At 33.0% G+C, this 12,029-nt stretch overlaps 1 protein-coding gene and 1 long non-coding RNA gene across 2 annotated transcripts in view; one reads left to right on the top strand and one right to left on the bottom strand.

The window, feature by feature from the left end:
• LOC126886749 (pleiotrophin-like) overlaps positions 1–12,029 on the top strand; it is a 379,849-nt gene that overhangs the window by 301,919 nt on the left and 65,901 nt on the right. The window lies entirely within an intron of this gene.
• Positions 2,153–2,701, bottom strand: LOC126886750 (uncharacterized). Its single transcript, XR_007698760.1, has 2 exons — positions 2,528–2,701; positions 2,153–2,430 (listed from the first exon to the last, which is right to left on the bottom strand). It is a non-coding gene; the product is annotated as an uncharacterized LOC126886750 (long non-coding RNA).

Consider the following 12,029-nt stretch of genomic DNA (forward strand, 5'->3'; position numbering starts at 1 on the left):
GCAATTTGAGAATATATTTTGTTGATGTAATTTGCATTCTAATATTCATTTGTTAAAAGCTGTTTTAGTTTTTCGATATTAAGAACTTTAATTATGACTGGAGATTTAGATGTAGAAAATTTTTGATTTTTATTATTTATATTGTCTAAAAACGGCTGGAGTAAAGTGATCAATTATGTCAGTATGAAAAACGATAGTATTAATATTAATTTACTGTTTTAAATTAGCTTGAGTTTTTATAAATATATGATGATTTATATTATTTAATGTTTATTAATAGTTATTTATGATTAAAGTGTTAAAAGTACAATTTTAAGGCACGCATGTGAAAGTTTGCAGAATGAGCGAAGCGAATTCTGCAATTCACATGAGTGCCTTAAAAATGTACTTTTTAACACGTATATCATACAATATTTTTTCTACAAACGTCTTATATATCAACAATTATAATTTATTCATTCTCAATTACAGGACAATATCTACAAAAACTTTAACTTGAACTTGACTGACATTCCATTTTTATATTTTTCTTGACATTACATCAAAACTGCCTATACTGTCAATAAGTAAATCATAACAACTATAGAATAACATCTTACTTTTATTGTTGTATATTCTAACAAATTTTAATAGTTTTGTTCTACAAACGTGTTAAAAATGCAATAATACAGTTTAAATTAAATTTTAAAAAACCTTTTAAACCACCTTTTTCAAATTTCGCAAGTTGTACTATTAATATTAATGTTAATAAATGAAATACAAATATTTTGACGTTTCACAATTTGACAATTCACTTTTAACTGCAGTGCCTTAAAAATTTTAAAGCACTAGTGCTTTAAAGTAGCATTTTTAACGCTACTGTGGAGTGCTAAAAATTGCATTTTTAACACGGTTGTAGAAAAAAACTTTTAATATACAATGTGTGTTTTTATTGGGCGGTGGGCCCGCATCCCTGCCGCTGACAAAGCGGCAAGTGAGTTAGGGAGCAAGACGATGCTGTCGTCACATTCCATTCTTGTGAGTCGTTCGGTAATGAGTTGTGAGGACATTGGCGAGGAACTGATGTGAACACCTCACTCGTGTCGATATCTTATTTCGGGTAATATTTCCGTCAGTGGCAGCAGCAGTGGCAATAGCTGAGTATAAATCCGGCATAAGCATTCTCGGTTCTGCCTCATGCATTCGTTGTTCCTCTTTCTTTTTAACTGAACAAAATTCAGTTCCCTACATAATATCTGATCTTATGGCTGTTTTATAGAATTTTCCCTTAAGCTCTTTATTGGAATGCTTCTTTCACACAACACCCACTCACTTCCTTCCACTACATACATCCAGGTATTCGGGCATGCTTGTTTCTAAGGTGGAAAAAACACACCTGGTTTTGTGACATTGGGTTTCAGATGAATTTCATCATAGTATAGTGCTTAGTCTCTCAGGGCATTTGTCAGTTTCACTTAAACTTCATTAAGGTTCTTCCATGAGCTATAGCTCTGTCATTGGTATATATATTGTATAGAATCGACGAGATGACAGATGACACTACCTTGTGTGAATCCATTTCTGTTTGTCTCTCCACCGACTGTTCTTAGAGGCATCTATTTTGGAGGAGACAGTTTACTAACCTTGGTAAGTCCTAAATCCGTTTAGTTTCTTATAGCGTCGCCAGCAGGGGCGGATCCAGAGATTTCTTGAGGGGGGGGCGTAACCTTGTCAACATGGGCCCAATACCGGGGGGTTTGGGGGGTATGGAATACCCTTTTTTGAGTTTTGAAAATTGACGTTTTAAAACACATTTTTTTACTCTGTTCACACTGCGTTTACAAAAAAATAACCTTGAAATTGACAAATAAACTCAGCTATTTTCAACTCTCTACTCTAGCAGATAGAAATGATTTAGGATGATACGTGTAGTGACTGGTAGTAGACACTGTAGTCCTGTGGTACATTTAGACTGGAAACTCATCCTACTTAAATACTTTAAGAGTGGCTTATAGTCATTCCATTTGAACTATTAAAAAATGTAACAAGCAAAAAACACTTTTTTTATGTTTCATTATTTAAAAATATTTTTCAAATATCAAGATTACGTTTTTATAAGACACAAGGTATTAATATACTGTATAAAAGAAGGTTGCAAAATGATTAACTAACATTATGTTTAGTATGATTTAATTACTGACATTAGAAGTAAATTATAAAACAAAACAAAAATACTTTGGCTTAACAAAAACTACGTTGTTTTCCCTTAAATTACAAAATCCAGTTTTCTATTCTTCTTGCTGGAATACCGATCGATAATTTTATTGATGTCCACTTCTATATCCCTGTGAACATTCATGAGAGCCAGTCCGGTCAGGCGGTCTTCGGTCATTCTGGTCCTCATCCAGCTTTTCAATCGCCTCAGCGTAGAAAATGATCTCTCTGCTGTTGCTAAAATAGAAACCCTTTTTAAGAAACATTGTAGTTATGATATTGCAATGCAGTTAAAAGTACAGTATAACCATTCCAAGTAATATGGTAAACTTACCTTTCCATCAAATCCAAAAATTGTTGCTTTTTGTTGTTACATGTTTCGGTGGATGCCCATCATCGTCAGACACAGTATATAACACTCATTAAAGTTAAAATTAAAAACACAAACATTGAAAACATTTAAAAAACGGACGATTAAAATATTTATAATGTAGGCCTACAATAATGATTAACGAACCGTACCGCGGCAAGACTGGCAGACGACTCCCAGTCTTGCCGCGCTGCGATCGTCCCGCCAGTAGAGATGGGCGTTATATATCGTATTAGGATAAGTCACCCTATTACCACCAGGTATTCGTGACAAAGGTAATACGTTACGGCAATATCCCTAATATTTCTGTAACCGTCTCCGTCTGCCGTCGTCGAATATCGCGGTGAGGTATTAGGACGCTGTCTCGCTGTCACCCTTTTCTGTCACCGTATTCATGGGTATTTGTCATAGTAGTTGTAATATTGATCTATACTATTATTAAGATGAAGTGGTTTCTTCCTGTCTGTCTTTACGGCCAATCACGCTAAAACTACCTAACTATTTTTAAGAGTATAGAGACTATAAAAGGATACTTTTTACTGAAAAATAATATTGATTAATATATTGATTATAAAAAAATATATAATATATAATATTGAAAAAAATATATAATATATAATATTGAAAAATATATTGATTATAAAATATCAATTTTACCGGCCACAATTTATGGTTAGAATAAGGTATTAAATTAGTTTACCTATTAAAAGCTGATTGAAAGCAGATTGAAAATTACATTTTTATTAATGATAAAATATCAAATGTATTTATTATTATTTTAGTATTTGTATAAATAATGCTGAAATACTCAGACAGGACCCATAATACCGAAGGGCTGGGGAGGGGATAGCAGTCTCCTGCTGTCAGGTAATAGGTGACAAAAATAATATAATACCGTCACCTATTACAGCTGAGTCACGGAACGCCGTCACCTAATACCAGAAAGTAGCGGTATTTTCCATCTCTACCCGCCAGTCCGTCACCGTCAGCGTCCAGACGGCTGGTTAACTCCCGTTTACACCGCTGCATCGCTCATCACATGACTATCCGTTACCTCTTACCGCGAGAAATATACATCATTGGTGGTTTTTAAAATCATCATACTATCAAAACATTATTAAACTTGTGTTGTTAACGACTTTTCCAAATCAAATTTTTCGTTTAAACTAAAAAATATGGTATAGGCTATAACTTTCTTTAACTGAGGGGGGGGGCGCGCGCCCCCCGCGCCCCCCTCTGGATCCGCCACTGGTCGCCAGAGCCGTTGATGGTTAACTTTATCATAGGCGTAAGTTAGGTCTATGAACTAGTGTTGCCCAAATGCAAGACCAAGACGAGACTTAGACAGTCGTGGTCTTGGTTTTGCGCCAGTACACCTGGTCTTGTTCTTGGTCTTGGTATTGCGCTCCCGGTCTTGGTCTTGGTCTTGCAGCAAGAGTCTTGCAAGTCTCGCAGTTGTCCATTAGCCTATTGCATATCTTAGAGCAACGTAACAGAGAGGTACATTTTAAGCTTGAATATCATAGCCATAGTAAAGACTAGCCAAATTAATAAATACCTAAACAACTGACCCCGGGTGGGATTTGAAAGTGATACCTGCCTATGTTCTAACTAACTAAAGTTAAAACTACCTCTCAAAATCCACAAAATTTCATTTGCATATCTCAACCGGTTTTAGAGCAATAAATAAATCGTCAGTGCGTAAGAAAAATTTCAACTCCCCCTATTTGGGAAACGAAACCATTTATAAAGTGAACGTTTATGAAGCAAACTGTCATTACTTTTTCGTGCAGAATTACCCATTAAAGTTTGCCATACTTATTTAAAAATATCCTGTATTGATGAAAAACATGGCTGGTTAAAAAGGTACCTAACTTTTTTATTATCCAATATAAGTGAATGAATAAAAAATCATAATGCTAGAAAAATATGAGGCTATAGTTAGGTTTTAATTTCAGTATGCTATTGCATGCTTGAATAATACGTTATCATAATGCTAGAATATTCCACAGAGTGAGAAAAAACACAGTTTGATTGATACGCTCGGTATACAATGACAGTTAGCATAATGCTAGAATATTCCAGAGTGAGAAAAAACACAGGAAATTTGAGACATTAAAAATGACCCGTTTTTAAGGTGGTGCGTTAATTTCTTTTAGAAAAGTGTATATCATTAAAATAATATTTCGGTATTTTGTTTACACGATATCCGGCATTATCTGTACTTTTGTCTCGTATCATTATCTTATGATACTTTTAAATAATAGCCACGCTTTTTCGGCAAATTTTATTTAGCCGAGTGACTTCATAGCACAGTCAGCATAAACAATACATAATAGTCTTACTATAATAATATGTATACCGATAAGATTTCTAGTGTTTGGATTCCTAGAAAACTAATAATGAAAAACATTAATTGCTTATATACTTTTTTTGTTTCTCATAGAGTATCTAAGAATATAGCCGAACTTATATACTCCCTAAAACGACCCTCAGTTCGAACTGCAAGACGCAAGAGTCTCGCAGGCTTAGTCTTGTTCTTGCTCAAGTCTTGCACGGTAAGTCTTGGTCTTGGTCTTGCTAAAATTAGGCGGTCTTGGTCTTGGTCTTGGTCTTGCGAAAACGCAAGAACAAGACCAAGACTGCAAGACCAAGACCGATTCAGTAATATAAACATTTACATAATTTTTTATACAGGGTGTCCAAAAAAAATGTTTTTTAATTAAATTTATTGACATAAAAAGAAGAATCTGTGTAATTTATTTAATTCAAAATACATTTTACTGCTATAAGAAAACAGGAAAAACTGTTTATTTGACCAATAAAAAATATTGTTTTTTGCAAATTCAATATTAAAGCAGCCACCCACCTGTCTCTTGACAATTTGAGCATTTAATTTAAGCGAAAAGCAATAATTTTTTTTCAAATAAACATTTTTTTCTGTCTTCTGAGAGTAGTAAACTGTATTTTGAATTAAATAAATTACACAAAATCTTTTTTTATGTCAATAAATTTAATTAAAAAAATTTTTTTTCGGCATCCTGTATAAATAATTATGTCAATATTTATACTACTGAATAGAGAATTGAATTACCTTTCAAATGAGCTATCACACTACCCCCATTCTCATTTAAAAAAATCATCGATGACGTCATCACGCCCAAATGGGTGACGTCACTAGTATGGTATATATGAGAAAAAGTCGTAATTTAGAAATAAAAATTGACCTGTTTCGGGATTTTTTTCCAAAATGGTCCATTCTCGAGAAAATGAATTTATTCCAACCTTTACGTGCTCACTGTATATGTATAATATGTGTTCAGTCAGATTAAAAAAAAAGAATGTGTGTGTACTTTGTACGCACGTAAGAAGTCATTATTCTATTATATAATTTCAACGAAATAAATATACTTAACAGTTACAATACCAAAAATTAACAATAATTACCAAAAATAAAAAAAAATGAATATCAATCGTCCGGGATTTGAACCCGTGATCTATCGATCTCTGGTCCAATGCTATACCAACCGAGCTATCAAGCCCCGTTCTATTGACGTGTCGGATATAATTACACATCACGGTGACAAACATGATACATACATAATTTGAAAGATTAGCAACGAACTACATACTGTATGTCTGCGCATGCACCAGCCAATTATAAAATTACACCCTCGATCGTAAAGAAGTATAACTTCAAAAATCGAAAAGTTCGTGTATATAGTGTCGCATGTACGGGTAATGTGCGCCACTGGCGAGAACTGCCGTTCTCTGGGATATCTTCTTCGCCAAATCCCATTTTCTTTTCTGCCTTTTTATGTGTCGCAAGATTTTTCAATTACAAGTACACACGATTAAACGAACAAACTTTCTACATTTTTGAAGATATTCTTCTTTAGCGGCGAATCGATTGAGGGTAAAATTTGATTAATCTGCGCGCATGCGCACAGCGACAGTATGGTATTAGTTGTTATATGGGCTCTGATTGGGTGTTGAAATTTTGAAATGATCTGTCAATAATTGTTCAATATGGAGGTTATCGGTAAACAAAAACATTGTATAATATTAGTTTTATTGAGGTGTGGACAGAAATAAAATCAAATTTTTAATTATAGTGACTTTTTAAATAGTTTTGAAAAGCCGCAGGTACGTAATTCTAAATGTTTCAGTTGGAAATACCTAATAGTTTCAATACCTATCTATTTTGAAAATGTAAACAAAATAATGTAGTTACCTATTAGTAGGCAATGCTTTAATTTACATAATCTGATTACAAACAAACTTTCTACAAATCTTCATCTCATATATCGTTTTCTTACTCTATATTTTGTTGTATTTTAATTCGACAAAAATCAAACTAATAATTTTATTAAATTCATATAAATTTATGGTGTAAACGTTTAGTTTGTGTATATTCCCACATGACGTATACGAGAGTTTGGTGGAGTTTGAAATGGCGTCAACTTTCGTACGGCGCGGTAGACGTGAAGTGGGTTCAAGCCCCAAGCAAGTTATTATTTTTTTATTTTTTTTTATAGATTTTATGATTGTAAGTATATTATTATATAATTTTTGAATATATTCTTCTTTTTTGAAAGTGGTAGATAAGAAAGTTAGTTTGATTTTTAAATAAAGTAAGTACAAATAACGTTTTAAGTTTATTTACTTCGTTTAAATTACGTATTACATAATAGAAGAATATCTTCTTACGTGCGTACAAAGTACACACACATTCTTTTTTCTTTCATGTTATTCAAAACCAAAAAGAAAAATCTTGTCTATGTTAAAGTGATAAGTTATTTTGCGGTCATAATTTTTAATTAGCTGTGATGCGAATTGTCTTTTTGCATTAACACATAATTCCAGTGGAAGTCTCACACGGAAGTGCTCTTGTTTTCTCCTTAAACATTTTCGTACATTATTTAAGTGTAACGGCCACTCCAGTTGAGACTTTTGCTCTTACTTTTCGTGGCGAATACGGCCACTTATACCCTAATTGTCATTTCCCCATCTAAAAGGTCCGTCTCTTTTACATCCTTATGTTGTATCATACTTTGTATTTTTTTAATTCCTCTATGGTTGTTGGTGCTACACCTCAATAACAAGTTTTTTGTGTACTCTACTCTATTGTATCTGATAAACTTTTCAAATATTTCAAGAAAAAGTAAAAAAAAATCAATAAATAGGCTGCTCTGCATTGAACACACATTATCGTTATGGTCTCTTGTGACGAGTAGCTCTGTTAGACACCAAACACTCAGTAAAATACAAGTCTTAATTTAAATAAAAATGTATTTTTATAAATAAATATCAAAATAAATACAGTTAATTGACGTGACAACCTGATGTGTTATTTAGTACATAATATACATACATCAAATAGGAGAAACGATCGGTACGAGTATAGGATGGAGTAAGACAGACCAATCAATACTCGGCCCGCGTAAGGAATGGCTCAGCGACTATGCAATACTTAGTCGCTGCAACAGGACAGTTTGGCCTTACCTCAATACGTTAAGAGCCTGGTTAGACTCCAGGCAATATCTTTCGGCTAGTGGAGTTCTTGTCATATTAATTCTCCGGCAGAACTCCTCTTCTGTTGCGGCAGCGCATCTTCTCGGTGATCCATCTCCTAACACTCGTCAATGGTAGTGGAAAGTAAGGTGGGTACGGAGCGCTGGCGTGTCAAATGCGCGAACTGGACGCGCTACCGCTACAGTTTTGATAAGTGTTTTTGGATCTTAATATGTTCACTGTCAACTACGAGATAACTCGTAGATATTAACTGTATAATAAAACAATAAATAGATAAAAAGTAAAGCCAAACTAAAATGTAAAAGTATTAAAACTAAAACAAATATTATTCGTCTTTATCTTGTATTAGCCAAATGGAAGAAGATCGTTGGGACGACCGAGGAAGAGATGGTTAGACAACGTCACTTAAGGGTAAAAACCGAAGTAAACAGGCATTTGAGCCTATTTATAAAGTAGGAAGAAGAAGAAGAAGATCTTTCATTAACACACGAGTATTTGGACGCAGATAATATTAAAGATGTTCATAATCCGGTGGAGTTATTCGGGTTACAACATGAGCAGGCAAGTCCTTCTCTCTAGCTTCTGTCAATGTAAAAGTTTGCCAAAAGCAATAATAAATTTTCTAATGTTTTATATTTTGAGCACCATTTCCGAAGTGGAAATTCTTTTTTTAAATTAAAATTGTGGCTTCAATTAAAGGTACCATGAATCCCTTTCTTCACTGTTGACCAGTAAAAGCAACAAACGTGCAAATATAGCTCTCTGCTGCCGCGTGTCGAACTATAAAGACGCGAATCTCTAGACTCTTAATAGACCAGGGCGCATCTGTAAAAATATTAGTACATTTGGACGTTGAGAGGTGACTCAAATTTTTTTGCAGAAATTGCTTGAAAATAACTCAAATAATAATATGTGAGTTATCCTCCCTCTAACAATGGCCCGGAACATTGTTTAAATAATTAAAATGTCAAAAAATGAAGGAAAAATTCGATTTTTTTTTCTTTTTTTGATTATAACTTTAAAAGTATTCATTTCCGAGAAAAGTTAAACTGACATAAAAGTTGCGTAATTAAATTTCCTACAATATAGAATTGGTTAAAAATTTAAAAAATAGTCACCCTTGTTGCAAAATAGCAATAATTGCGAAAAAACCATACAAAAACAAGTATTCGCATTTTACGTTTTTCAACCATTCATGCTACACTTAGGACCTTCATATTTCACCCACAAAAAATTTGTGATACACTAAAACTATACTGTAAATCTTATTAAGATCGGTTCAATACATTTTGCAAAATAAATTTTGCAATCCAGCTTTCGCAAAAAAAATTCATTTTTTCAAAATGTTACAGGACTAAAAATAAAGCAGATAGCAAGTTGAAATTTTTTTTGCATATAGAAGTGTACTGTAACTTTCATTTGCAATTTGCAAAATTAAAATCTATTAACTACCACGGCATCATAAATTTTTTTAAATAAACAGTAATTATTGGTGCTACGCGCAGGACACCGGATAGTTTGGTCTGATTGGGCATTCCAATGACCTTTGATAATGATTGATACATTTTAATTTTTATTACATTTCGATATAAATAAATAAATTTGTTTATTGCAAAATAAAAACACATACTCTATCTTTTGAAATAAAACTTTTTTAGCAAAAACTTTCTTTGTTCATATATTTTAACTTAGTAAATAAAAGTTTATTATTTTTAAACATATGCAATTGTTTAAACAATATTTCACAAACAATAATAAAATTAGTTTGATTTTTGTGGAATTAAAATAGTAAAATGCAACAAAATATAGAGTAAGAAAATAATATATTAGATAAAGATTGGAAGAAATTTTGGTGGAAATCAACTTGTGTGAATCGAACACCGCTTTCCTGCGCGAAGCACCAAAAATTAATGTTTATTTAAAAAATTTCCTGACGCCGTGGTAATAAATGGATTTTAATTTTGCAAATTGCAAATGAAAGGTACAGTACAGTTCTATAAGCAAAAAAAAATCAACTTACTATCTGCTTTATTTTCAGTCCTGCCACATTTTAAAAAAATGATTTTTTTTTGCGAAAGCTGGATTACAAAATTTATTTTGCAAAATTTATAGAACCGATCTTAATAAGATTTACAGTACAGTTTTAGTGTATCATAAATTTTTTTTGGGTGAAATATGAAGGTTCTAAGTGTAGTATGAATGGTTGAAAAACGTAAAATGCGAATACTTGTTTTTGTATGGTTTTTTCGCAATTATTGCTATTTTGCAACAAGGGTGACTATTTTTTAAATTTTTAACCAATTCTGTATTATATGAAATTTAATTACGCAACTTTTATGTCAGTAAAACTTTTCTAGGAAGTGAATACTTTTAAATCTTGAATGGGTTGCATGTGAGAGTTCATTACTTCATTTTTGAATACTTTTAAAGTTATAATCAAAAAACGAAGAAAAAAATCGAGTTTTTCCTTCATTTTTTGACATTTTAATTATTTAAACAATGTTCCGGACCTTTTTGAGAGAGAGGATAACTCAAATATTATTGTTTGAGTTATTTTCAAGAAATTTCTGCAAAAAAATTTGAGCCACCTCTCAACGTCCATCTCAAAACAGATGCGTCCTGGACTATAAAGAGAACACATATTTCTACTCTCTTCGTAATAACCTCATAGTAACACGTGCTAACATACATCGAATCGCTCTGTTTCCGTTTAATAGTAAACAAACGTTTTTTCTCCTTGTGAAATAGTGTAAAACACAAACAGGGATGTGCACAGGTGTATCCGCAAAAACGGACAGACAGGTTTTTTCTGCAATCAACCACCGTGAATGAAAACCTACTTGTATGAATACCGCGAGTGTATGTGACGGTGATTTTGGTAAGATTTTTTATAAACTTAATTAGATATTGCCTGTCTAAGATGGTCCTTCTCTAATTTCCCTTGAACGCTCATCCTATAATACAATCCACACAACTCTGAAATTATATTAATAATTTCACATTATGTACATGCCTCAATTGTACACTACTTTTACATAGGAAAAGTGCCGGTGTCCTTAAGGTTATTTTGTAATTTGGCTGCTCAAATTGTCAACAAGATTGGAGTAAAAATAAGAAATTAACTTGTTCGTTATTCGCGCCGTCTAACCTTTAATTTTCTGTATCTTTCCGTCCCTGATTTATCAGTATATCCAAGTAAACTGGAGTTAAAGTTACGGGAAGAGACCTGTAAATCCATCTAACTTAATATATTTAAGTTATCACTTAGCATTCCTCCCAAAAATTTTCAATCCCGGTCTCAACAACCAATTAGTCAGTACAACTCCCTAAATCTCAACTTTCCGCCCTTGTTCACACCCTCTTACCTTTTAGAGTGTTGTCACCCTTCTACTTTCTACTTTCACCCTGTGCAAATCCTCGCCTTGGGGAATTATCGTCGCAATCGAATTTTTTACTCTCAATCGCTTTCCTCCGAGCTTTACTGAAGACTTTTCTTCATGCAATGCACACACTAGTTTATTTATTGAATTTTACGTCTCTCTGTTACGTCAGCTTGTCGATACGAGAAACTAGAAAAAGTATATTGCCATTCGGACACAGAAAGTGCTAGAAAAACGTATTATTTTGCGTAAACTGAGCTGTGTTTGATAGGTAAATTGTTTCTTATTATATCAAAAGTGTTGTATAATTTAGGGATTATACAACTCCATTGCAACAACACCGGGTTTCTATCAGAGGTAGAATACTACTAGAAAAATATACGTGCTAAAAGGTAAACCAAAGGTTGTTCATATAAATCGTCTAAAAAGCCAAAATCCTCCAACATAAGATGCCAAATGACGGACAGCTAAGTCACAATGAATTTATGTGTATATAAAGAGTGCTAGATTCGGCGTGACCACAGAAGTTGATCTTTTTAGTGTTCCGGAGA

Source organism: Diabrotica virgifera, chromosome 6 (assembly GCF_917563875.1).
Source record: "Diabrotica virgifera virgifera chromosome 6, PGI_DIABVI_V3a".
NCBI classification, from domain to species: Eukaryota; Metazoa; Arthropoda; class Insecta; order Coleoptera; family Chrysomelidae; genus Diabrotica; species Diabrotica virgifera.